This window comes from Sebastes fasciatus, chromosome 10 (assembly GCF_043250625.1).
Source record: "Sebastes fasciatus isolate fSebFas1 chromosome 10, fSebFas1.pri, whole genome shotgun sequence".
Classification (NCBI taxonomy): domain Eukaryota; kingdom Metazoa; phylum Chordata; class Actinopteri; order Perciformes; family Sebastidae; genus Sebastes; species Sebastes fasciatus.
Genome location: NC_133804.1, coordinates 435,809 through 463,774, shown reverse-complemented (window position 1 = coordinate 463,774; position 27,966 = coordinate 435,809). Strand labels below are relative to the sequence as shown.

The 27,966-nt window shown below is 36.2% G+C and overlaps 1 long non-coding RNA gene across 1 annotated transcript in view; it reads left to right on the top strand.

Annotated features, from left to right (window-relative positions):
• Positions 1–204: 204 nt before the first annotated feature.
• LOC141774782 (uncharacterized) overlaps positions 205–27,966 on the top strand; it is a 139,316-nt gene continuing 111,554 nt past the window's right edge. The window contains exons 1-2 of the long non-coding RNA XR_012595453.1: positions 205–428; positions 8,943–9,227. This is a non-coding gene — a long non-coding RNA (uncharacterized LOC141774782). The remainder of the gene's footprint in view (positions 429–8,942; positions 9,228–27,966) is intronic.

The window sequence follows — 27,966 nt, the reverse complement described above, 5'->3', positions numbered from 1 at the left end:
ATGTGATGTCATCGTCCTTTGATGTGATGACATCGTCCTTTGATGTTTTCACACATTCTGGAACATTAGGCTAGTTTGAGTAAACACTTGAAGCGTGCTGCTACAATACACTCACAGTTGACAATCTCTACTCAGTTGGATATTAGTAACATACATCATTTTTTCTTCAAAATAATGCTTCTTTTCAAGAATATGGCTGGTATTAATCTGTATTTGTTTTTAACTTTAAAAACTAATTATTGTCGTAAAATACTTGATCATTGTATCTCCCATGCCAGGTAAACAGGAGTTGGATGCAACTCGCATTGCTCAACACACAGCTTCACAACGGTTACCAGACACTGCTGCACAGCAACACTGCAACTTTTCTGGACATTTAAATGTAGTTTTCCATACGTCATTTTGAATATTCATACATATCCTTTTAAGTATTACAGTGATGTCATCGTCCTTTGATGTGATGTGTAGGAATTCTACTTAGTAGGTTTTGGTTATTAGAAAATTAATTAATAAATAATAATAGAATTATTAATATTAATAAAGATTATCAATAAACATCAATAATAAACGGGGCACCACCCTGGAATCAGGGACCAATGACCAAAACGTTAATATAGTCTCATTATATATGCTAAACTATCAATTTGGAATGTTGATTAATAATTAAATTAATAACTATAAATAAAATAGATAGTAAAGGTTGAAGGATATCGGAGTTCTTGACATAGCAGAGTTTGGCATTATTCACTCTTGTGCAACATTAAAGAGACCAGCATGTATATTCCACAAACATTTATTTACAAGATAATAAAGGTTTTAAACACAATATTAATCTAACTAAATAACTAAACTAAACAAACCAAACACAATGTGTGTGTGTGTGTGTGTGTGTGTGTGTGTGTGTGTGTGTGTGTGAGAGATAGGGTGGGGGGGAAACAAGATGGGTTCTTGTCTCAAAATGTCTGTATGGCCTACAAACAAAATGGCGAGCACTGTAAAACTACAAAGATGGCTGAATCAAAGATGGCGGAATCAAAGATGGCGGAATCAGAGATGGCCGTCAGCATGTCATCACATGACCTCTTTGTTCTTCTGAGCACATGTGCTCAAGAAGGTCAAATGGGGGGGGGGGGGGAGGGTGATGTGGGGGTTAAGATTATCTGAAGCTGTATGTTTATGTTTAACTAATTCAAAGTTTATGTATGTGATCTTAATGCATGTTAGATATGCAGTGGGTTAGAAAAGATGGTTAGTTTGCATGCAAGAACTTGTCTATGTGAAGCATAAACTAAACACATCAGATGTGGCGAAGCCACCTACCCAGATATCAAATACAGATAAATCAACACAGTCAAACTCAATGAATAATATTAAACCAAATCAATACAAGTACATTCTAGAAATCAAAGTTGGACCGTCTTGCACAGCCATGTGCGATTGCTAATGCAACGGTAAGCCCAGTACGTTACCCTATGGAAGAACAGGGTTTGTAATTCCATGTGTTGAAGTTGTGGTTCCAAATCAAAGATGTCGTCTTTGCTGTGCAGATTGGTTAGCTTGGTGCTAACTGTGAGATGGCAGGAGCTTGCGTCTTTCATTTTTGGTTCCTTATGTTGCTATGACTGTTTCCTAACAGAACATAGAATCAAAGAGCAGAGCTGCTTCCGGTCTGGAGCGCAGCATCTCACCTCAAGCAGGTCAGCTTGTTGAGGAGAATGAGTAGAAAGAGAACTGTGGCTCACCTCTTGGTTGAGGAGGTGAAGAGGAAAGAAAGGGAACAAAGGACATTCCTCTGGTATTGTTCTGGCTGAATTTCACACCTCTGTGTGAAATGTTACTGTAGCCAATGAGAACTGAGCTGAGTCCTGTGGTCAAGGATCATGTTACTGAGTTCATGAGGTCACTTGAAACAAGCCAGATACTGGGTCCCTACAGATGTCATCGTCCTTTGATGTGATGTCATCGTACTTTGATGTTATCGTCCATTGATGTTGTCACACATTCTGGAACATTAGGCTAGTTTGGATGGAATTGAAGCGTGCTGCCACAATACACTCACAGTTGACAATCTCTACTCAGTTGGATATTTGTAACATACATAAGTTTTTTTGAATATTCATACATATCCTTTTATGTATTACAGTGATGTCATCATCCTTTGATGTGATATCATCGCCCTTTGATGTTATCACACATTCTGGAACATTAGGCTAGTTTGGATAGACACATTGAATCGTGCTGCCACAATACACTCACAGTTGACATCTCTACTCAGTTGGATATTTGTAACATACATATTTTTTTCTTCAAAATAATGCTTCTTTTCAAGAATATGGATGGTATTAATGTGTATTTGTTTTTAACTTTAAAAAAAATGTATTGTCATAAAATACTTGATCATTATATCTCCAATGCCAGGTAAATATGAGTTGGATGCGACTCGCATTGCTCAACACACAGCTTCACAACGTACATCAGACACTGCTGCACAGCAACACTGCCACTTTTCTGGAAATTTAAATTTAGTTTTCCATACGTCATTTAGAATATTCATACATATACTTTTATGAATTACAGTGATGTCATCGTCCTTTGATGTGATGTCTTCGTCCCTTGATGTGATATCATCGTCCTTTGATGTTATCACACATTCTGGAACATTAGGCTAGTTTGGATAGACACATTGAATCGTGCTGCCACAATACACTCACAGTTGACATCTCTACTCAGTTGGATATTTGTAACATACATATTTTTTTCTTCAAAATAATGCTTCTTTTCAAGAATATGGATGGTATTAATCTGTATTTGTTTTTAACTTTAAAAAAAATGTATTGTCATAAAATACTTGATCATTGTATCTCCAATGCCAGGTAAATATGAGTTGGATGCGACTCGCATTGCTCAACACATAGCTTCACAACGTACATCAGACACTGCTGCACAGCAACACTGCCACTTTTCTGGAAATTTAAATTTAGTTTTCCATACGTCATTTAGAATATTCATACATATACTTTTATGAATTACAGTGATGTCATCGTCCTTTGATGTGATGTCTTCGTCCCTTGATGTGATGTCATCGTCCTTTGATGTGATGTCATCGTCCATTGATGTTTTCACACATTCTGGATCATTAGGCTAGTTTGGATAGACACATTGAAGCGTACTGCCACAATACACTCACAGTTGACTTCTCTACTCAGTTGGATTTTTGTAACATACATATTGTTTTCTTCAAAATAATGCTTCATTTCAAGAATATGGATGGTATTAATCTGTATTGGTTTTTAACTTTAAAAAAAATTATTGTCATAACATACTTGATCATCTAAACTCCCATGCCAGGTAAATATGAGTTGGATGCAACTCGCATTGCTCAACACACAGCTTCACAACGTACATCAGACACTGCTGCACAGCAACACTGCCAACTTTTCTGGACATTTAAATTTAATTTTCCATACATCATTTTGAATATTCATACAAATCCTTTTATTTATTACAGTGATGTCATCGTCCTTTGATGTGATGTCATCATCCTTTGATGTTTTCACACATTCTGGAACATTAGGCTAGTTTGGATGGACACATTGAAGCATGCTGCCACAATACACTCACAGTTGACTTCTCTACTCAGTTTGATATTTGTAACATACATATTTTTTTCTTCAAAATAATGCTTCTTTTCAAGAATGTGACTGGTATTAATCTGTATTTGTTTTTAACTTTAAAAAAAAATTATTGTCTCTACATACTTGATCATTGTATCTCCCATGCCAGGTAAATATGAGTTGTATGCAACTCGCATTGCTCAACACACAGCTTCACAACGGTCACCAGACACTGCTGCACAGCAACACTGCCACTTTTCTGGACATTTAAATTTAGTTTTCCATACATCATTTCAAATATTCATACATATCCTTTTATGTATTATAGTGATGTCATCGTCCTTTGATGTGATGTCTTCGTCCATTGATGTGATGTCATCTTCCTTTGATGTATAAAGCGATGACATAAAGCGTCTTGAGATAACTTCTGTTGTGATTTCACGCTATACAAAAATAAATTGATTTGATTTGATTTGATTTGATGTGATGTTTTCGTCCTTTGATATGATGTCATCGTCCTTTGATGTGATGTCATCGTCCTTTGATGTGATGTCATCGTACTTTGATGTGATGTTATCGTCCATTGATGTTGTCACACATTCTGGATCATTAGGCTAGTTTGGGTAAACACTTGAAGCGTGCTGCTACAATATACTCACAATTGACATCTCTACTCAATTGGATATTTGTAACATACATATTTTTTTCTTCAAAATAATGCTTCATTTCAAGAATATGGATGGTATTAATCTGTATTGGTTTTTAACTTTAAAAAAAATTATTGTCATAAAATACTTGATCATTGTATCTCCAATGCCAGGTAAATATGAGTTGGATGCAACTCGCATTGCTCAACACACAGCTTCACAACGTACATCAGACACTGCTGCACAGCAACACTGCCAACTTTTCTGGACAATTAAATGTAGTTTTCCATACGTCATTTTGAATATTCATACATATCCTTTTATGTATTACAGTGATGTCATCGTCCTTTGATGTTATGTCATCGTCCTTTGATGTTTTCACACATTCTGGAACATTAGGCTAGTTTGGATAGACACATTGAAGCGTGCTGCCACAATACACTCACAGTTGACTTCTCTACTCAGTTGGATATTTGTAACATACATATTTTTTTCTTCAAAATAATGCTTCTTTTCAAGAATATGGCTGGTATTGATCTGTATTTGTTTTTAACTTTAAAAAAAAATTATTGTCATAACATACTTGATCATTGTATCTCCCATGCCAGGTAAATATGAGTTTGATGCAACTCGCATTGCTCAACACACAGCTTCACAACAGTCACCAGACACTGCTGGGGAGCTCACGAGACAAAGAGCCTTGGCCTACATGGGAAACCAGAAGCCTGATCACAGCGGCCGGCTGTGAAAATCTCTCACCTACATGCGAGATTTCATGTTGAATCCAAAACAAGGACTCCCATTGGATGAGGCTAACAGGAAATGTGGGGTCTTTCCGGTGAAACGCCCACTATTCTCACGGGAGATATAGGCACGCTCACCTGAATCTCATTCCCTTTTCCACTGCAACTTCAGTTGCTACAGGAGGTACCCAACGCTGCGGCGTTCACCTTAAGACTCGAGCCACAATTTCCTGACCTCGCTGGACGAGTCTAAGAAATTGTTGTGTCCATCAGACTTTGATCCACATCCCTGCAGAAGGAAGAATACAGCCCGGCTTCACCAAGGAAGCCGAGGACAACCGTTCTTCATCAAAGGAAACGAGCGCACCGCCTTTTCCTTCATTTCCTGCTGCTTTCCCCTCCGCTGCCACACGGAGGTCCAGCCTGCCGTTCATCAGCTGACGAGCACCATAACGGCCCGTTATTGTCCGAGCCTGTGCGACGCCGCCGGACCAATTAACGACGATATACTCCACTATCGCTCCGAAGAAGCGATTCAAGTAAGAGGCTTGTGTCTGGGCAGAGACTAGTGAAATTGTATATTCCAATAAGTTAATAACTACTGTTGATTTATACTAAACATACGGACCGCCGAGTCCGTCTGTTTGCTTTGTTTATTTTACTTGCTTTGCTCTGCTTTGCTTGTTTATTTTGCTTTGTTTACTGTTTTTGACTGTCTGATTACTGTGTGCTCCTTGTGTTAGCTTCTGCCAAACGTGAAGATCTGTAGCTGTAGTTATTATTAAAAGACCAGTGCACGGCTGACAAACGTGAGTTTGCCTGCCCAGCATCTGAGTAATAATAACCCAGCTATTACATCTCTCGCAGTATCAGTTAGGATTCCTGCTGCTGCGGTGTTTACTGTTTTGACTGTGATACTGTTTTAAGGCGCTCCCCGCCTTTCTTTCCCTCCACTTCTACCACACACAAACAAACACTTTCATCGACCGCGTGGGACTTAAACCTCCCGTTCGTACGCAGTCGGTGACTTCCGTGGCGCCTCCGCCACCAGAGCAAACCCCACTCCTACACACTCTTTCTCTTTCTCTTTCATCGACCGCGTGGGACTTAAACCTCCCGTTCGTACGCAGTCGGTGATTTCCGTGGCGCCTCCGCCACCAGAGTAACTCCTCCCTCGTGACGTAACCACTTACGTGGTGACGCCGCCTCTGGGTTTCCCTAACTCCTCCCTCACGTGACGTAACCACTTACGTGGTGACACCGCCTCGGGGTTTCCCTTGCTCCTCCCACACACGCACACACGTAGATACGCCTCCTCACGTTCCCACCTTACTGATCACGCGGGACTTTCACATCCCGTTTGGGCGTGATCTGTAACGTTCGAGCAACTCCTCCCTCGTGAAGTAACCACTTACGTGGTGACGCCACCTCGAGGTTTCCCTTGCTCCTCCCACACACGTTCCCACCTTCCTGATCACGCGGGACTTTCACATCCCGTTTGGGTGTGGTCTGTAACGTTCGAGCAACCCCTCCCTCGCGTGACGTAGCCACTTACGTGGTGACGCCACCTCGAGCGTCCTTTGCTCCTCCTCCACACACACACTCCCATTTCACACCTCCTCTCATACTCACACACACACACACACACACACACACACACACACACACACACATCCTCTCTCTCTCACTTTGTGTTTTGTTTCATTCTAGTTTAGTGCTTAGAGCTGCATTGTAGAACATCCATTTGTTTATTAAAAGTGTTGTTAATTAGTAATTACTGCTGTAATAACTATTGATTTAGATTAATGTTGTTAGAGTTTTTATTGTTGATTGAGATCACTATATTTAAAATAAATGGTCTTATTTTAAATAGCAGTTGTCTGTGTTTATTGTGCATTCATATTGTAATAGCGGCTGGTTATGAGAGTTAGTGCCTTCACCGTTCATCTCCTAAATGTAAAGTAGTGTTTAAATACTGGCATTTGGAGTGAACAATCCCCTTATGAGACTGGATTAACGTTTTGGTTATTGGTCCCTGATTCCAGGGTGGTGCCCCGTTCATTATTAATGTTGATTAATAAGTATTATTAATAATAATAATTCTATGAATATTATTTATTAAATTAGCTAATAACCAAACCTGTTCCATTTGTAAATCCCTTACAACAGCAACACTGCCACTTTTCTGGACATTTAAATTTAGTTTTCCATACGTCATTTTGAATATTCATACATATCCTTTTATGTATTACAGTGATGTCATCGTCCTTTGATGTGATGTCTTCGTCCATTGATGTGATGTCATCGTCCTTTGATGTATAAAGCGATGACATAAAGCGTCTTGAGATAACTTCTGTTGTGATTTGACGCTATACAAAAATAAATTGATTTGATTTGATTTGATTTGATGTGATGTCTTCGTCGTTTGATTAAGTCATCGTCCTTTGTTTGTGATGTCTTCGTCCTTTGATGTTTTCACACATTCTGGATCATTAGGCTAGTTTGGATAGACACAATGAAGCGTGCTGCCACAATACACTCACAGTTGACAATCTGTACTCAGTTGGATATTTGTAACATATATTTTTTTTTCTTCAAAATAATGCTTCTTTTCAAGAATATGGATGGTATTAATCTGTATTGGTTTTTAACTTTAAAATTTTTTATTGTCATAAAATACTTGATCATTGTATCTCCAATGCCAGGTAAATATGATTTTGATGCGACTCGCATTGGTCAACATACAGCTTCACAACGTACATCAGACACTGCTGCACAGCAACACTGCCACTTTTCTGAACATTTAAATTTAGTTTTCCATACATCATTTTGAATATTTATACATATCCTTTTATGTATTACAGTGATGTCATCGTCCTTTGATGTAATGTCTTCGTCCATTGATGTGATGTCATCGTCCTTTGATGTATAAAGCGATGACATAAAGCGTCTTGAGATAACTTCTGTTGTGATTTGACGCTATACAAAAATAAATTGATTTGATTTGATTTGATATGATGTCATCGTCCTTCGATGTGATGTCATCGTCTTTTGATGTTTTCACACATTCTGGAACATTAGGATAGTTTGGATAGACACATTGAAGCATGCTGCCACAATACACTCACAGTTGACAATCTCTACTCAGTTGGATATTAGTAACATACATATATTTTTCTTTAAAAAATAATGCTTCTTTTCAAGAATATGGCTGGTATTGATCTGTATTTCTTCATAACTTTAAAAAAGATTATTGTCATAACATACTTGATCATTGTATCTCCCAGGCCAGGTAAATATGTGTTGGATGAAACTTGCATTGCTCAACACACAGCTTCACAACAGTCACCAGACACTGCTGCGCAGCAACACTGCCACTTTTCTGGACATTTAAATGTAGTTTTCCATACGTCATTTTGAATATTCATACATGCCTTTTCATGTACTACATTGATATCATCGTCCTTTGATGAGATGTCATCGTCCTTTGATGTGATGTCATCGTCCTTTGATTTTTTCATACATTCTGGAACATTAGTTAGTTTGGATAGACACATTGAAGCGTGCTGTCACAATACACTCACAGTTGACAATCTCTACTCAGTTGGATATTTGTAACATATATATTTTTTTCTTCAAAATAATGCTTCTTTTCAAGAATGTAGCTGGTATTAATCTGTATTTGTTTTTAAATTTAAGAAAAAATTATTGTCTCTACATACTTGATCATTGTATCTCCCATGCCAGGTAAATATGAGTTGTATGCAACTCGCATTGCTCAACACACAGCTTCACAACGGTCACCAGACACTGCTGCACAGCAACACTGCCACTTCTCTGGACATTTAAATTTAGTTTTCCATACGTCATTTCAAATATTCATACATATCCTTTTATGTATTACAGTGATGTCATCGTCCTTTGATGTGATGTCTTAGTCCCTTGATGTGATGTCATCGTCCTTTGATGTGATGACATCGTCCTTTGATGTTTTCACACATTCTGGAACTTTCGGCTAGTTTGGATAGACACATTGAAGCGTGCTGCCACAATGCACTCACAGTATACATCTCTACTCAGATGGATATTTGTAACATACATATTTTTTTCTTCAAAATAATGCTTCTTTTCAAGAATATGGATGGTATTAATCTGTATTGGTTTTTAACTTTAAAAACAAATTATTGTCATGAAGTACTTGATCATTGTATCTCCCATGCCAGGTAAATACGAGCTGGATGCAACTCGCATTGCTCAACACACAGGTTCACAACGTACACCAGACACTGCCACTTTTCTGGACATTTAAATTTAGTTTTCCATTCGTCATTTCGAATATTCATACATAATATTTTATGTATTATAGTGATGTCATCGTCCTTCGATGTGATGTCATCGTCCTTTGATGTTGTCACACATTCTGGAACATTAGGCTAGTTTGGATAGACACATTGAAGCATGCTGCCACAATACACTCACAGTTGACAATCTCTACTCAGTTGGATATTAGTAACATACATATATTTTTCTTTAAAAAATAATGCTTCTTTTCAAGAATATGGCTGGTATTGATCTGTATTTCTTCATAACTTTAAAAAAGATTATTGTCATAACATACTTGATCATTGTATCTCCCAGGCCAGGTAAATATGTGTTGGATGAAACTCGCATTGCTCAACACACAGCTTCACAACGGTCACCAGAGACTGCTGCGCAGCAACACTGCCACTTTTCTGGACATTTAAATTTAGTTTTCCATGCGTCATTTTGAATATTAATAAATATCCTTTTAAGTATTACAGTGATGTCATCATCCTTTGATGTGATGTCATCATCCTTTGATGTGATGTCATCGTACTTTGATGTGATGTCATCTTACTTTGATGTGATGTTATCGTCCATTGATGTTGTCACACATTCTGGAAAGTTAGGCTAGTTTGGATAGACACATTGAAGCGTGCTGCCACAATACACTCACAGTTGACTTCTCTACTCAGTTGGTTATTTGTAACATACATATTTTTTTCTTCAAAATAATGCTTCTTTTCAAGAATATGGCTGGTATTGATCTGTATTTGTTTTTAACTTTAAAAAAAAATTATTGTCATAACATACTTGATCATTGTATCTCCCATGCCAGGTAAATATGAGTTTGATGCAACTCGCATTGCTCAACACACAGCTTCACAACGTACATCAGACACTGCTGCACAGCAACACTGCCACTTCTCTGGACATTTAAATTTAGTTTTCCATACGTCATTTCATATATTCATACATATCCTTTTATGTATTACAGTGATGTCATCGTCCTTTGATGTGATGTCTTAGTCCCTTGATGTGATGTCATCGTCCTTTGATGTGATGACATTGTCCTTTGATGTTTTCACACATTCTGGAACTTTAGGCTAGTTTGGATAGACACATTGAAGCGTACTGCCACAATACACTCACAGTATACATCTCTACTCAGTTGGATATTTGTAACATACATATTTTTTTCTTCAAAATAATGCTTCTTTTCAAGAATATGGATGGTATTAATCTGTATTGGTTTTTAACTTTAAAAACGAATTATTGTCATAACATACTTGATCATCTAATCTCCAATGCCAGGTAAAAATGAGTTGGATGCAACTCTCATTGCTCAACACACAGCTTCACAACGTACATCAGACACTGCTGCACAGCAACACTGCCAACTTTTCTGGACATTTAAATTTAGTTTTCCATACGTCATTTTGAATATTCATACATATCCTTTTAAGTATTACAGTGATGTCATCGTCCTTTGATGTGATGTCATCGTCCTTTGATGTTTTCACACATTCTGGAACATTAGGCTAGTTTGGATGGACACATTGAAAGGTGCTGCCACAATACACTCACAGTTGACATCTCTACTCAGTTGGATATTTGTAGCATTCATATGTTTTTTCTTCAAAATAATGCTTCTTTTCAAGAATATGGATGGTATTAATCTGTATTTGTTTTTAAATTTAAAAAAAAATTATTGTCATGAAATACTTGATCATTGTATCTTCCATGCCAGGTAAATATGAGTTGGATGCAACTCGCATTGCTCAACACACAGCTTCACAACGGTCACCAGACACAGCTGCACAGCAACACTGCCACTTTTCTGGACATTTAAATTTAGTTTTCCATACGTCATTTCGAATATTCATACATAAACTTTTATGTATTACAGTGATGTCATCGTCCTTTGATGTGATGTCATTGTCCATTGATGTGATGTTATCGTCCTTTGATGTTTTCACATATTCTGGAACATCAGGTTAATTTGGGTAGACATTTGAAGCTTGCTGCTAAAATACACTCACAGTTGACAATCTCTACTCAGTTGGATATTAGTAACATACATATTTTTTTCTTTAAAATAATGCTTCTTTTCAAGAATATGGCTGGTATTAATCTGTATTTGTTTTTAACTTTAAAAACAAATTATTGTAATGAAAAACTTGATCATTGTATTTTCAATGCCAGGTAAATATGAGTTGGATGCAACTCGCATTGCTCAACACACAGCTTCACAACGGTCACCAGACACTGCTGCACAGCAACACTGCCACTTTTCTGGACATTTAAATTTAGTTTTCCATACGTCATTTCGAATATTCATACATAAATTTTTATGTATTACAGTGATGTCATCGTCCTTTGAAGTGATGTCATCGTCCTTTGATGTGATGTCATCTTATTTTGATGTGATGTTATCGTCCATTGATGTTGTCACACATTCTGGAACATTAGGCTAGTTTGGGTAAACACTTGAAGCGTGCTGCTACAATAGACTCACAATTGACATCTCTACTCAGTTGGATATTTGTAACATACATATTTTTTTCTTCAAAATAATGCTTCTTTTCAAGAATATGGCTGGTATTAATCTGTATTTGTTTTTAGCTTTAAAAACAAATTATTGTAATGAAATACTTGATCATTGTATTTTCAATGCCAGGTAAATATGAGTTGGATGCAACTCGCATTGCTCAACACACAGCTTCACAACGTACATCAGACACTGCTGCACAGCAACACTGCCACTTTTCTGGACATTTAAATTTAGTTTTCCATACGTCATTTCGAATATTCATACATAAACTTTTATGTATTACAGTGATGTCATCGTCCTTTGATGTGATGTCATCGTCCTTTGATGTGATGTCATCGTCCTTTGATGTCTTCACACATTCTGAAACATTAGGCTAGTTTGGGTAGACATTTGAAGCATGCTGCTAAAATACACTCACAGTTGACAATCTCTACTCAGTTGGATATTTGTAACATACATATTTTTTTCTTCAAAATAATGCTTCTTTTCAAGAATATGGATGGTATTGATGTGTATTTCTTTATAACTTTAAAAAAAAATAATTGTCATAACATACTTGATCATTGTATCTCCCATGCCAGGTAAATATGAGTTGGATACAACTCGCATTGCTCAACACACAGCTTCACAACGGTCACCAGACACAGCTGCACAGCAACACTGCCACTTTTCTGGACATTTAAATTTAGTTTTCCATACGTCATTTCGAATATTCATACATAAACTTTTATGTATTACAGTGATGTCATCGTCCTTTGATGTGATGTCATTGTCCATTGATGTGATGTTATCGTCCTTTGATGTTTTCACATATTCTGGAACATCAGGTTAATTTGGGTAGACATTTGAAGCTTGCTGCTAAAATACACTCACAGTTGACAATCTCTACTCAGTTGGATATTAGTAACATACATATTTTTTTCTTTAAAATAATGCTTCTTTTCAAGAATATGGCTGGTATTAATCTGTATTTGTTTTTAACTTTAAAAACAAATTATTGTAATGAAAAACTTGATCATTGTATTTTCAATGCCAGGTAAATATGAGTTGGATGCAACTCGCATTGCTCAACACACAGCTTCACAACGGTCACCAGACACTGCTGCACAGCAACACTGCCACTTTTCTGGACATTTAAATTTAGTTTTCCATACGTCATTTCGAATATTCATACATAAATTTTTATGTATTACAGTGATGTCATCGTCCTTTGAAGTGATGTCATCGTCCTTTGATGTGATGTCATCTTATTTTGATGTGATGTTATCGTCCATTGATGTTGTCACACATTCTGGAACATTAGGCTAGTTTGGGTAAACACTTGAAGCGTGCTGCTACAATAGACTCACAATTGACATCTCTACTCAGTTGGATATTTGTAACATACATATTTTTTTCTTCAAAATAATGCTTCTTTTCAAGAATATGGCTGGTATTAATCTGTATTTGTTTTTAGCTTTAAAAACAAATTATTGTAATGAAATACTTGATCATTGTATTTTCAATGCCAGGTAAATATGAGTTGGATGCAACTCGCATTGCTCAACACACAGCTTCACAACGTACATCAGACACTGCTGCACAGCAACACTGCCACTTTTCTGGACATTTAAATTTAGTTTTCCATACGTCATTTCGAATATTCATACATAAACTTTTATGTATTACAGTGATGTCATCGTCCTTTGATGTGATGTCATCGTCCTTTGATGTGATGTCATCGTCCTTTGATGTCTTCACACATTCTGAAACATTAGGCTAGTTTGGGTAGACATTTGAAGCATGCTGCTAAAATACACTCACAGTTGACAATCTCTACTCAGTTGGATATTTGTAACATACATATTTTTTTCTTCAAAATAATGCTTCTTTTCAAGAATATGGATGGTATTGATGTGTATTTCTTTATAACTTTAAAAAAAAATAATTGTCATAACATACTTGATCATTGTATCTCCCATGCCAGGTAAATATGAGTTGGATACAACTCGCATTGCTCAACACACAGCTTCACAACGTACATCAGACACTGCTGCACAGCAACACTGCCACTTTTCTGGACATTTAAATTTAGTTTTCCATACGTCATTTTGAATATTCATACATATCCTTTTAAGTATTACAGTGATGTCATCGTCCTTTGAAGTGATGTCATCGTCCTTTGATGTGATGTCATCTTATTTTGATGTGATGTTATCGTCCATTGATGTTGTCACACATTCTGGAACATTAGGCTAGTTTGGGTAAACACTTGAGCGTGCTGCTACAATATACTCACAATTGACATCTCTACTCAGTTGGATATTTGTAACATACATATTTTTTTCTTCAAAATAATGCTTCTTTTCAAGAATAAGGCTGGTATTAATCTGTATTTGTTTTTAACTTTAAAAACAAATTATTGTAATGAAATACTTGATCATTGTATTTTCAATGCCAGGTAAATATGAGTTGGATGCAACTCGCATTGCTCAACACACAGCTTCACAACGTACACCATACACTGCTGCACAGCAACACTGCCACTTTTCTGGACATTTAAATTTAGTTTTCCATACGTCATTTTGAATATTCATACATATCCTTTTCATAAAAACAAAAAAAAGTCATGCCGCAGCATGCCGAAAATCATAAAAAAAGCAATGTCAAAATCAAATAAAAAGTCATAATGCGGCATGTTGAAAATCATTAAAAGAAAGTCAAGTCGAAAATCATAAAATACAAGTCATGTCAAAAACAAATAAAAAGTCATGTCGAAAATCATTAAAAGAAAGTTATGTAAAAAACAAATAAAAAGTCATGCCGCGTCATGTCGAAAATCATGAAAAAAAATTAATGGCAAAAACAAATAAAAAGTCATGCCGCGGCATGTCGAAAATCCTAAAAAAGATAGTCATGTCGAAAATCATAAAAAATTCATGATAAAAACAAATAAAAAGTCATGCTACGGCATGTCGAAAATCATTAAAAGAAAGTCATGTCAAAAACAAATAAAAGGTCATGCCACGGCATGTCGAAAATCATTAAAAGAAAGTCATGTCAAAATCAAATAAAAAGTCATGCATTTTCACGGCATGTTGAAAATCATTAAAAGAAAGTCATGTCAGAAAGAAATAAAAAGTCATGCCACGGCATGTCGAAAATCATTAAAAGAAAGTCATGTCAAAAACAAATAAAAGGTAATGCCACGGCATGTCGAAAATCATTAAAAGAAAGTCATGTCAAAATCAAATAAAAAGTCATGCATTTTCACGGCATGTTGAAAATCATTAAAAGAAAGTCATGTCAAAAACAAATAAAAAGTCATGCCACGGCATGTCGAAAATCATTAAAAGAAAGTCATGTCAAAAACAAATAAAAGGTCATGCCACGGCATGTCGAAAATCATTAAAAGAAAGTCATGTCAAAATCAAATAAAAAGTCATGCATTTTCACGGCATGTCGAAAATCATTAAAAGAAAGTCATGTAGAAAATAATAAAAAAGTCATGCTTTGGCATCTCTCAAAAAAAAGTCATATCGAAAATCATAAAATACAAGTCATGTCAAAAACAAATGAAAAGTCATGCCACAACAGTTCAAAAATCAAAAAAAAAAATACTTGCCAAAAATCATGAAAGTCATGTCAAAAACAAATAAAAAGTCATGCCACAGTATGTCGAAAATCATTAAAAGAAAGTCATGTCAAAAACAAATAAAAGGTCATGCCGCGGCATGTCGAAAATCATAAAAAAAAGCAAGGTCAAAATCAAATAAAAAGTCATGCCGTGGCATGTTGAAAATCATTAAAAGAAAACCATGTCGAAAATCAGAAAAGACTCATGCCACGGCATGTCGAAAATCAGAAAAAAAAGCAAGGTCAAAATCAAATAAAAAGTCATGCCGCGGCATGTTGAAAATCATTAATAGAAAACCATGTTGAAAATCATAAAAAACTCATGCCGCGCCATGTCGAAAATCATTAAAAGAAAGTCATGTCAAAAACAAATAAAAAGTCATGTCGAAAATCATAAAAAAAGTAACTTCAAAATCAAATAAAATGTCATGCCGCGGCATGTTGAAAATCATTAAAAGAAAGTCATGTCGAAAATCATAAAATACAAGTCATGTCAAAAACAAATAAAAAGTCATGCCGCGGCATGTCAAAAGTCATAAAATACAAGTGATGAAAAACTAATAAAAAGTTATGCCGCGTCATGTCGAAAATCAAAAATACAAGTCATGTGGAAAATAATAAAAAAAGCCATGTCAAAAACAAACAAAAAAGTCATGCCACGGCTTGTCGGAAATCATTAAAAGAAAGTCATGTCAAAATCAAATAAAAAGTCATGCATTTTCACGGTATGTTGAAAATCATGAAAAGAAAGTCATGTCAAAAAGAAAGAAAAAGTCATGCTTTGGCATATCGAAAGTGATAACATACAAGTTATGTGAAAAACAAATAAAAAGTCATGCCACAGCATTTAAAAAATCAATAAAAAAAAATTCTTGCCGAAAATCATAAAAGTCATGTCAAAAACAAATAAAAAGTCATGCCACGGCATGTCGAAAATCATTAAAAGAAAGTCATGTCAAAATTAAATAAAAGGTCATGCCACGGCATGTCGAAAATCATTAAAAGAAAGTCATGTCAAAATCAAATAAAAAGTCATGCATTTTCACGGCATGTTGAAAATCATTAAAAGAAAGTCATGTCAGAAAGAAATAAAAAGTCATGCCACGGCATGTCGAAAATCATTAAAAGAAAGTCATGTCAAAAACAAATAAAAGGTAATGCCACGGCATGTCGAAAATCATTAAAAGAAAGTCATGTCAAAATCAAATAAAAAGTCATGCATTTTCACGGCATGTTGAAAATCATTAAAAGAAAGTCATGTCAAAAACAAATAAAAAGTCATGCCACGGCATGTCGAAAATCATTAAAAGAAAGTCATGTCAAAAACAAATAAAAGGTCATGCCACGGCATGTCGAAAATCATTAAAAGAAAGTCATGTCAAAATCAAATAAAAAGTCATGCATTTTCACGGCATGTCGAAAATCATTAAAAGAAAGTCATGTAGAAAATAATAAAAAAGTCATGCTTTGGCATCTCTCAAAAAAAAGTCATATCGAAAATCATAAAATACAAGTCATGTCAAAAACAAATGAAAAGTCATGCCACAACAGTTCAAAAATCAAAAAAAAAAATACTTGCCAAAAATCATGAAAGTCATGTCAAAAACAAATAAAAAGTCATGCCACAGTATGTCGAAAATCATTAAAAGAAAGTCATGTCAAAAACAAATAAAAGGTCATGCCGCGGCATGTCGAAAATCATAAAAAAAAGCAAGGTCAAAATCAAATAAAAAGTCATGCCGTGGCATGTTGAAAATCATTAAAAGAAAACCATGTCGAAAATCAGAAAAGACTCATGCCACGGCATGTCGAAAATCAGAAAAAAAAGCAAGGTCAAAATCAAATAAAAAGTCATGCCGCGGCATGTTGAAAATCATTAATAGAAAACCATGTTGAAAATCATAAAAAACTCATGCCGCGCCATGTCGAAAATCATTAAAAGAAAGTCATGTCAAAAACAAATAAAAAGTCATGTCGAAAATCATAAAAAAAGTAACTTCAAAATCAAATAAAATGTCATGCCGCGGCATGTTGAAAATCATTAAAAGAAAGTCATGTCGAAAATCATAAAATACAAGTCATGTCAAAAACAAATAAAAAGTCATGCCGCGGCATGTCAAAAGTCATAAAATACAAGTGATGAAAAACTAATAAAAAGTTATGCCGCGTCATGTCGAAAATCAAAAATACAAGTCATGTGGAAAATAATAAAAAAAGCCATGTCAAAAACAAACAAAAAAGTCATGCCACGGCTTGTCGGAAATCATTAAAAGAAAGTCATGTCAAAATCAAATAAAAAGTCATGCATTTTCACGGTATGTTGAAAATCATGAAAAGAAAGTCATGTCAAAAAGAAAGAAAAAGTCATGCTTTGGCATATCGAAAGTGATAACATACAAGTTATGTGAAAAACAAATAAAAAGTCATGCCACAGCATTTAAAAAATCAATAAAAAAAAATTCTTGCCGAAAATCATAAAAGTCATGTCAAAAACAAATAAAAAGTCATGCCACGGCATGTCGAAAATCATTAAAAGAAAGTCATGTCAAAATTAAATAAAAGGTCATGCTGCGGCATGTCAAAAATCATAAAATACAAGTCATGTCAAAAACAAATAAAAAGTCATGCCATCGAAATGTCGAAAATCATAAAGTACAAGTCATGTCAAAAACAAATAAAAAGTCATGCCGCGGCATGTCAAAAATCATAAAATACAAGTCATGTCAAAAACAAATAAGGGTCATTCCGTCGAAATGTCGAAAATCATAAAATACAAGTCATGTCAAAAACAAATGAAAGTCATGCCGTCGAAATGTCGAAAATAATAAAATACAAGTCATGTCAAAAACAAATAAAAAGTCATGCTGTCGAAATGTCGAAAATCATGAAATAAAAGTCATGTCAAACAGCTTGAGACTGAAGGCAAGAAAACTCAGATTCTGCTTCGCACTATGGGTCAGGAAAAGTTAGAGTCAAGCTACCATCTTTCAGGATTAGAGGTGTGTGGTTTGAAAGAGAACATTTATGTTGACTTACCTGACATTTACACCCACAAAGACATTCCAGTGTCCAAAGACAACATTCCAATGCAGGAAGATTTGGAACAGTGGCCACACCTTCAGAGAATCGAGCTGCCACACATAGATGCAGACATTGGACTGTTGATAGGATGTGATGTTTACAAGGCTATGGAGCCATGGGAGTCATTCACAGTGAGGATGACGGTCCATATGCAGTTCGCACAATCCTAGGATGGGTCATCAACGGTCCTCTCAGGAGAGATGATTGTACTACGCCACCTGAAAGTGGACTAAGTGTTTCTGTAAATCGCATCTCTATTGCAAGGGTAGAAGACATGCTGATGCAACAATTCAACCACGATTTTCCAGAAAAGGCAAGTGAAGAAAAACAGGAAATGTCACAAGAAGACATTCAGTTTATGGACTCTGTCAATGAAACAGTTAAAGTGGTTGATGGACACTACAGTATACGTCTTCCTTTAAGAAACAAGGCTGTCAAAATGCCTAACAACCGCAGTGTAGTTGTGCAGAGAACAGAAAACCTGAAAAGGAAACTTACCAAAAACAAGGAGTTTCACAGAGAATATCAAAGCTTCATGTCTGACCTGTTGATTAAAGGTTACGCAGTTCCAGTACCAAATGAAGAGACTGTGTCTGAAGATGAGAGAGTTTGGTACATACCTCATCGTGGGGTGTACCACCCCCAAAAAGGGAAGCTCCGTGTAGTTTTTGACTGTGCAGTAACATATCAAGGCAAGTCATTAAATGGAGAACTTTTGCAAGGTCCAGATTTAACAAACTCAGTTGTTGGAGTGTTGACACGATTCAGACATGACCACATTGCCTTAATGTCAGACATAGAGGCTATGTATCACCAAGTGAGAGTACCACCAGAGGACAGTGACCTTCTGCGTTTTTCTATGGTGGCCGAATGGAGACTTGAACGAACCTCTGCAAGAATACAAAATGGTTGTACACTTGTTTGGGGCGACTTCCTCCCCCAGCTGTGCCAACTTTGCACTGAGGAGGACAGCTGAAGATGCTAAAGACAAAATGACACCTGCTGCAGTTAAAGCAGTTCTGAACAATTTTTATGTAGATGATTGTCTACAGTCAGTATCAGATGAAACCCAAGCGTGTGCTATGGTCAAGGACTTTACAGCACTGTGTGAGAGTGGAGGATTCCATTTAACAAAGATGATGAGATTCAAACAACTGCTTCATAAGCTGAGCACACATCGTAAGTTTCTCATCTCACAGGCAAGTGACACTTGGAGTCATGAGAAGAAAACTGAGATTGTTACAAGACAAATGCATAAGTTCAGATCAGGGATCTCTGCTCACTGTTCACTGTTGAAGATGTTGCAACGGGAGAAATCTGAAACCAGGAGATATCGTCCTCATAGTTGATGACAGTGCATCAAGAAGCTCCTGGTTGATGGCAAAAGTTGAAAGGACAATATCTGATTCAAACGGACTTGTCAGACGTGTTTTTGTGAAAACTAAAACTAGTCTTTTGGAAAGGCCAACAGATAAGTTATGTCTGTTGCTTGAAATGGATGACCAAATGTAGATGTTCATATTTCATGTATGATATACTTGTGCTTAAAGCATGAGGTTTATGCTACATACTGCATTTGAGTAAATTTTGTATTCAATTAAATGTGGATTTGAAATGTACTGTTTAGGAGATGAATATAAGTTCATGTTTAAATGAGTCAGTCATATAAATCCTGAGTTTTAACTTACATGACGCTTTAATGTGTTAATGTGTAATTGTTATGCCTCAGCAGTAACAATTAGGGGCCGGAATGTAAGCGCCATTTACTAGTGCCAAGTTTATATTTATTGTTTTGATAATATTATTTGCTGAAGTTCAGTGAGAAATATATTTCAGTTAAATGTGAGAGAATATTATGACTATATATGGTGATTCCTTCCTGTATGTTTACCACTGTGAATTTGAGTTTAGTCCTGTGAGGCTTCCGTACACACGTGACTTAGGGACAGGAAGTGAACTTTTATTGTGAAATGACTTTTATTGTGAAAAGGTTCAGTTGTAAATAAATGAGTTACCGGCGGAGCAACACGGTTGTTTTACCGTTGCCGTTGGCGTTGCCGTTGCTACCGGGCCGACTCAACGCATAAAACATTGTGATGTCGTCCTTGAAGTGTGGTTAATGACAGAAAGTAAGTTAAGACGAAGATAGAAATATGAAGACTAAAGATAGCCACTACAGCTATCAAGCTCCTCTTCTCTGGAACCAGCTCCCAGTTTCAGTCCGGGAGGCAGACACCGTCTCTACATTTAAGAGTAGGCTAAAGACTTTCCTCTTTGATAACGCTTATACTTAAGCTGCTATAGGCATAGACTGCCGGGGGACTTCCTATGACACACTGTCATAAGGAACTTCCTATGACACACTGAGCTCCCCTCTCCTTCTGTATATACTCATGTCCCATGTCCATGTCCATGTTGTTACTAACTTCATTCCTTCCCGGGAGTCCTTGTGCCTCCTTGTCTCGCAGCTAACCATGGAGCGGGGTCACACCTGGAGTGAGGTCATACCTGGAGCGGGATCACACCGGGAGCGAGGTTATACCTGGAGCATGGGTACACTTGGAGCAGGGTTTCACCTGGATCTTGGTGGTCTCCGGTATTGTGGCTGCATCTGCTGCCGCGTCGGTGCCTGCTTGACACCAACTGCTACCATCCCTAATTAACTACGTCTGTACGAGGGACTACCAATGCTAACAAGGGATTTCCAACACCTAGTGACAATGTGGCAGCCTGGAGAATAACACTTCTCAATCACTGCCAAAGACATCAAGAGCTCCCAGCAAGCATGCTGATGCTGCAGGAACCAACGCACGGGCATCGATCGCAGGGACGTCCCACACCAATACACATGGACGTACTGAGGAGAGATGCTGGACAGTGCTGGCTTTCCGATAGTTGTATTATCACTCTTTCCATCCACCACTATTGGTTTTGTGTTATCAATCCTACTTGTATTAGCTATTACAGCTGCTAGACTGCTACTGTGGCTACTTCTCTATCTCTCTCTCTCTATCTATCTCTCTCTCTCTCTCTCTCTCTCTCTCTCTCACTCTCTCTCTATCTATCTATCCCCCCAGCCGGTCTCGGCAGATGGCCGCCCGCCCTGCGCCCGGTTCTGCTCCAGGTTTCTTCCCAGTAATCGGGGAGTTTTTCCTGGCCACAGTGCGCTTGGTGGATCCTGTTGGGTCTCTAAACTATGGTGTACGGTCATAGACCTGCTCTATATATAAAGCGTCTTGAGATAACTTCTGTTGTGATTTGACGCTATACAAAAATAAGTTGATTTGATTTGATTTGATTTGACATGTTGTTTTGTTAAAAATAATGCTTCTTTTCTAGAATATGGCTGGTATTGATCTGTATTTCTTTATAACTTTAAAAAAAATGATTGTCATAACATACTTGATCATTGTATCTCCCATGCCAGGTAAATATGAGTTGTATGCAACTCGCATTGCTCAACACACAGCTTCACAACGGTCACCAGACACTGCTGCACAGCAACACTGCCACTTTTCTGGACATTTAAATTTAGTTTTCCATACGTCATTTTGAATATTCATACATATCCTTTCATGTATTACAGTGATGTCATCGTCCTTTGATGTGATATCATCGTCCTTTGATGTTATCACACATTCTGGAACATTAGGCTAGTTTGGATAGACACATTGAATCGTGCTGCCACAATACACTCACAGTTGACATCTCTACTCAGTTGGATATTTGTAACATACATATTTTTTTCTTCAAAATAATGCTTCTTTTCAAGAATATGGATGGTATTAATCTGTATTTGTTTTTAACTTTAAAAACTAATTATTGTCATAACATACTTGATCATTGTATCTTCCATGCCAGGTAAATATGAGTTGTATGCAACTCGCATTGCTCAACACACAGCTTCACAACGGTCACCAGACACTGCTGCACAGCAACACTGCCACTTTTCTGGACATTTAAATTTAGTTTTCTATACGTTTTTTTGAATATTCATACATATCCTTTTATGTATTACAGTGATGTCGTCGTCCTTTGATGTGATGTCTTCGTCCATTGATGTGATGTCATCGTCCTTTGATGTATAAAGCGATGACATAAAGCGTCTTGAGATAACTTCTGTTGTGATTTGACGCTATACAAAAATAAATTGATTTGATTTGATTTGATTTGATGTGATGTCTTCGTCCTTTGATGTGATGTCATCGTCCTTTGTTTGTGATGTGAAGACATCACAAACATCAAAGGACGAAGGTCCTTTGATGTTTTCACACATTCTGGATCATTAGGCTAGTTTGGGTAAACACTTGAAGCGTGCTGCTACAATATACTCACAATTGACATCTCTACTCAGTTGGATATTTGTAACACACATCATTTTTTCTTCAAAATAATGCTTCTTTTCAAGAATATGGCTGGTATTAATCTGTATTTGTTTTTAACGTTAAAAACTAATTATTGTCATAAAATACTTGATCAATGTATCTCCAATGCCAGGTAAATATGAGATTTTGATGCGACTCGCATTGGTCAACACACAGCTTCACAACGTACATCAGACACTGCTGCACAGCAACACTGCCACTTTTCTGGAAATTTAAATTTAGTTTTCCATACGTCATTTAGAATATTCATACATATCCTTTTATGTGTTACAGTGATGTCATCGTCCTTTGATGTGATGTCATCGTCCTTTGATGTGATGTCATCTTACTTTGATGTGATGTTATTGTCCATTGATGTTGTCACACATTCTGGAACATTACGCTAGTTTGGGTAAACACTTGAAGCGTGCTGCTACAATATACTCACAATTGACATCTCTACTCAGTTGGATATTTGTAACATACTTATTTTTTTCTTCAAAATAATGCTTCATTTCAAGAATATGGATGGTATTAATCTGTATTTGTTTAAACTTTAAAAAAAATGTATTGTCTCTACATACTTGATCATTGTATCTCCCATGCCAGGTAAATATTAGTTGTATGCAACTCGCATTGCTCAACACACAGCTTCACAACGGTCACCAGACACTGCTGCACAGCAACACTGCCACTTTTCTGGACATTTAAATTTAGTTTTCCATAAGTATTTTCAAATATTCATACATATACTTTTATGTATTACAGTGATGTCATCGTCCTTTGATGTGATGTCTTCGTCCCTTGATGTGATGTCATCGTCCTTTGATGTGATGTCATCGTCCTTTGATGTTTTCACACATTCTGGATCATTAGGCTAGTTTGGATAGACACATTGAAGCGTGCTGCCACAATACACTCACAGTTGACAATCTCTACTCAGTTGGATATTTGTAACATACATATTATTTTCTTCAAAATAATGCTCCTTTTCTAGAATATTTTTTTAAAGTTATAATGAAATACAGATCAATACCAGTATTGATCTGTATTTCATTATAACTTTAAAAAAATGATTGTCATAACATACTTGATCATTGTATCTCCAATGCCAGGTAAATATGAGTTGGATGCAACTCACATTGCTCAACACACAGCTTCACAACGTACATCAGACACTGCTGCACAGCAACACTGCCAACTTTTCTGGACAATTAAATTTAGTTTTCCATAAGTCATTTTGAATATTCATACATATCCTTTTATGTATTACAGTAATGTCATCTTCCTTTGATGTTTTCACACATTCTGGAACATTAGGCTAGTTTGGATAGACGCATTGAAGCATACTGCCACAATACACTCACAGTAGACATCTCTACTCAGTTGGATATTTGTAACATACATATTTTTTTCTTCAAAATAATGCTTCATTTCAAGAATATGGATGGTATTAATCTCTATTGGTTTTTAACTTCAAAAAAAAGTATTGTCATAAAATTCTTGATCATTGTATCTCCCATGCCAGGTAAATATGAGTTGTATGCAACTCGCATTGCTCAACACACAGCTTCACAACGGTCACCAGACACTGCTGCACAGCAACACTGCCACTTTTCTGGACATTTAAATTTAGTTTTCCATACATCATTTTGAATATTCATACATATCCTTTTATGTATTACAGTGATGTCGTCGTCCTTTGATGTGATGTCTTCGTCAATTGATGTGATGTCATCGTCCTTTGATGTATAAAGCGATGACATAAAGCGTCTTGAGATAACTTCTGTTGTGATTTGACGCTATACAAAAATAAATTGATTTGATTTGATTTGATTTGATTTGATTTGATGTGATGTCTTCGTCCTTTGTTTATGATGTCTTCGTCCTTTGATGTTTTCACACATTCTGGATCATTAGGCTAGTTTGGGTAAACACTTGAAGCGTGCTGCTACAATATACTCACAATTGACATCTCTACTCAGTTGGATATTTGTAACACACATAATTTTTTCTTCAAAATAATGCTTCTTTTCAAGAATATGGCTGGTATTAATCTGTATTTGTTTTTAACGTTAAAAACTAATTATTGTCATAAAATACTTGATCAATGTATCTCCAATGCCAGGTAAATATGAGATTTTGATGCGACTCGCATTGGTCAACACACAGCTTCACAACGTACATCAGACACTGCTGCACAGCAACACTGCCACTTTTCTGGAAATTTAAATTTAGTTTTCCATACGTCATTTAGAATATTCATACATATCCTTTTATGTATTACAGTGATGTCATCTTCCTTTGATGTTTTCACACATTCTGGAACATTAGGCTAGTTTGGATAGACACATTGAAGCGTGCTGCCACAATACACTCACACTTGACTTCTCTACTCAGTTGGATATTTGTAACATATATTTTTTTTTCTTCAAAATAATGCTTCTTTTCAAGAATGTGGCTGGTATTAATCTGTATTTGTTTTTAAATTTAAGAAAAAATTATTGTCTGTACATACTTGATCATTGTATCTCCCATGCCAGGTAAATATTAGTTGTATGCAACTCGCATTGCTCAACACACAGCTTCACAACGGTCACCAGACACTGCTGCACAGCAACACTGCCACTTTTCTGGACATTTAAATTTAGTTTTCCATAAGTATTTTCAAATATTCATACATATACTTTTATGTATTACAGTGATGTCATCGTCCTTTGATGTGATGTCTTCGTCCCTTGATGTGATGTCATCGTCCTTTGATGTGATGTCATCGTCCTTTGATGTTTTCACACATTCTGGATCATTAGGCTAGTTTGGATAGACACATTGAAGCGTGCTGCCACAATACACTCACAGTTGACAATCTCTACTCAGTTGGATATTTGTAACATACATATTGTTTTCTTCAAAATAATGCTTCTTTTCTAGAATATTTTTTTAAAGTTATAATGAAATACAGATCAATACCAGTATTGATCTGTATTTCATTATAACTTTAAAAAAATGATTGTCATAACATACTTGATCATCGTATCTCCAATGCCAGGTAAATATGAGTTGGATGCGACTCGCATTGCTCAACACACAGCTTCACAACGTACATCAGACACTGCTGCACAGCAACACTGCCAACTTTTTTCTGGACATTTAAATTTAGTTTTCCATACGTCATTTTGAATATTCATACATATCCTTTTGTGTATTACAGTGATGTCATCGTCCTTTGATGTGTTGTCATCGTCCTTTGATGTCTTCACACATTCTGGAACATTAGGCTAGTTTGGATAGACACATTGAAGCGTGCTGCCACAATACACTCACACTTGACTTCTCTACTAAGTTGGATATTTGTAACACATATTTTTTTTTCTTCAAAATAATGCTTCTTTTCAAGAATGTGGCTGGTATTAATCTGTATTTGTTTTTAAATTTAAGAAAAAATTATTGTCTGTACATACTTGATCATTGTATCTCCCATGCCAGGTAAATATGAGTTGTATGCAACTCGCATTGCTCAACACACAGCTTCACAACGGTCACCAGACACTGCTGCGCAGCAACACTGCCACTTTTCTGGACATTTAAATTTAGTTTTCCATACGTCATTTTGAATATTCATACATATCCTTTTAAGTATTACAGTGATGTCATCATCCTTTGATTAGATGTCATCGTCCTTTGATGTGATGTCATCGTACTTTTAATGTGATGTTATCGTCCATTGATGTTGTCACACATTCTGGAACATTAGGCTAGTTTGGGTAAACACTTGAAGCGTGATGCTACAATATACTCACAATTGACATCTCTAGTCAGTTGGATATTTGTAACATATATTTTTTTTTCTTCAAAATAATGCTTCTTTTCAAGAATATGGATGGTATTAATCTGTATTTGTTTTTAACTTTAAAAAAAATTATTGTCATAAAATACTTGATCATTGTATCTCCAATGCCAGGTAAATATGATTTTGATACGACTCGCATTGGTCAACACACAGCTTCACAACGTACATCAGACACTAATGCACAGCAACACTGCCACTTTTCTGAACATTTAAATTTAGTTTTCCATACATCATCTTGAATATTCATACATATCCTTTTATGTATTACAGTGATGTCATCGTCCTTTGATGTGATGTCATCCTCCTTTGATGAGATGTCATCGTCCTTTGATGTGATGACATCGTCCTTTGATGTTTTCACACATTCTGGAACATTAGGCTAGTTTGGATAGACACATTGAAGCGTGCTGCCACAATACACACACAGTTGACTTCTCTACTCAGTTGGATATTTGTAACATACATATTTTTTTCTTCAAAATAATGCTTCTTTTCAAGAATGTGGCTGGTATTAATCTGTATTTGTTTTTAACTTTAAAAAAAAATTATTGTCTGTACATACTTGATCATTGTATCTCCCATGCCCGGTAAATATGAGTTGTATGCAACTCGCATTGCTCAACACACAGCTTCACAACGGTCACCAGACACTGCTGCGCAGCAACACTGCCACTTTTCTGGACATTTAAATTTAGTTTTCCATGCGTCATTTTGAATATTCATACATATCCTTTTAAGTATTACAGTGATGTCATCATCCTTTGATTAGATGTCATCGTCCTTTGATGTGATGTCATCGTACTTTTAATGTGATGTTATCGTCCATTGATGTTGTCACACATTCTGGAACATTAGGCTAGTTTGGGTAAACACTTGAAGCGTGCTGCTACAATATACTCACAATTGACATCTCTACTCAGTTGGATATTTGTAACATATATTTTTTTTTCTTCAAAATAATGCTTCTTTTCAAGAATATGGCTGGTATTAATCTGTATTTGTTTTTAACGTTAAAAACTAATTATTGTCATAAAATACTTGATCAATGTATCTCCAATGCCAGGTAAATATGAGATTTTGATGCGACTCGCATTGGTCAACACACAGCTTCACAACGTACATCAGACACTGCTGCACAGCAACACTGCCACTTTTCTGGAAATTTAAATTTAGTTTTCCATACGTCATTTAGAATA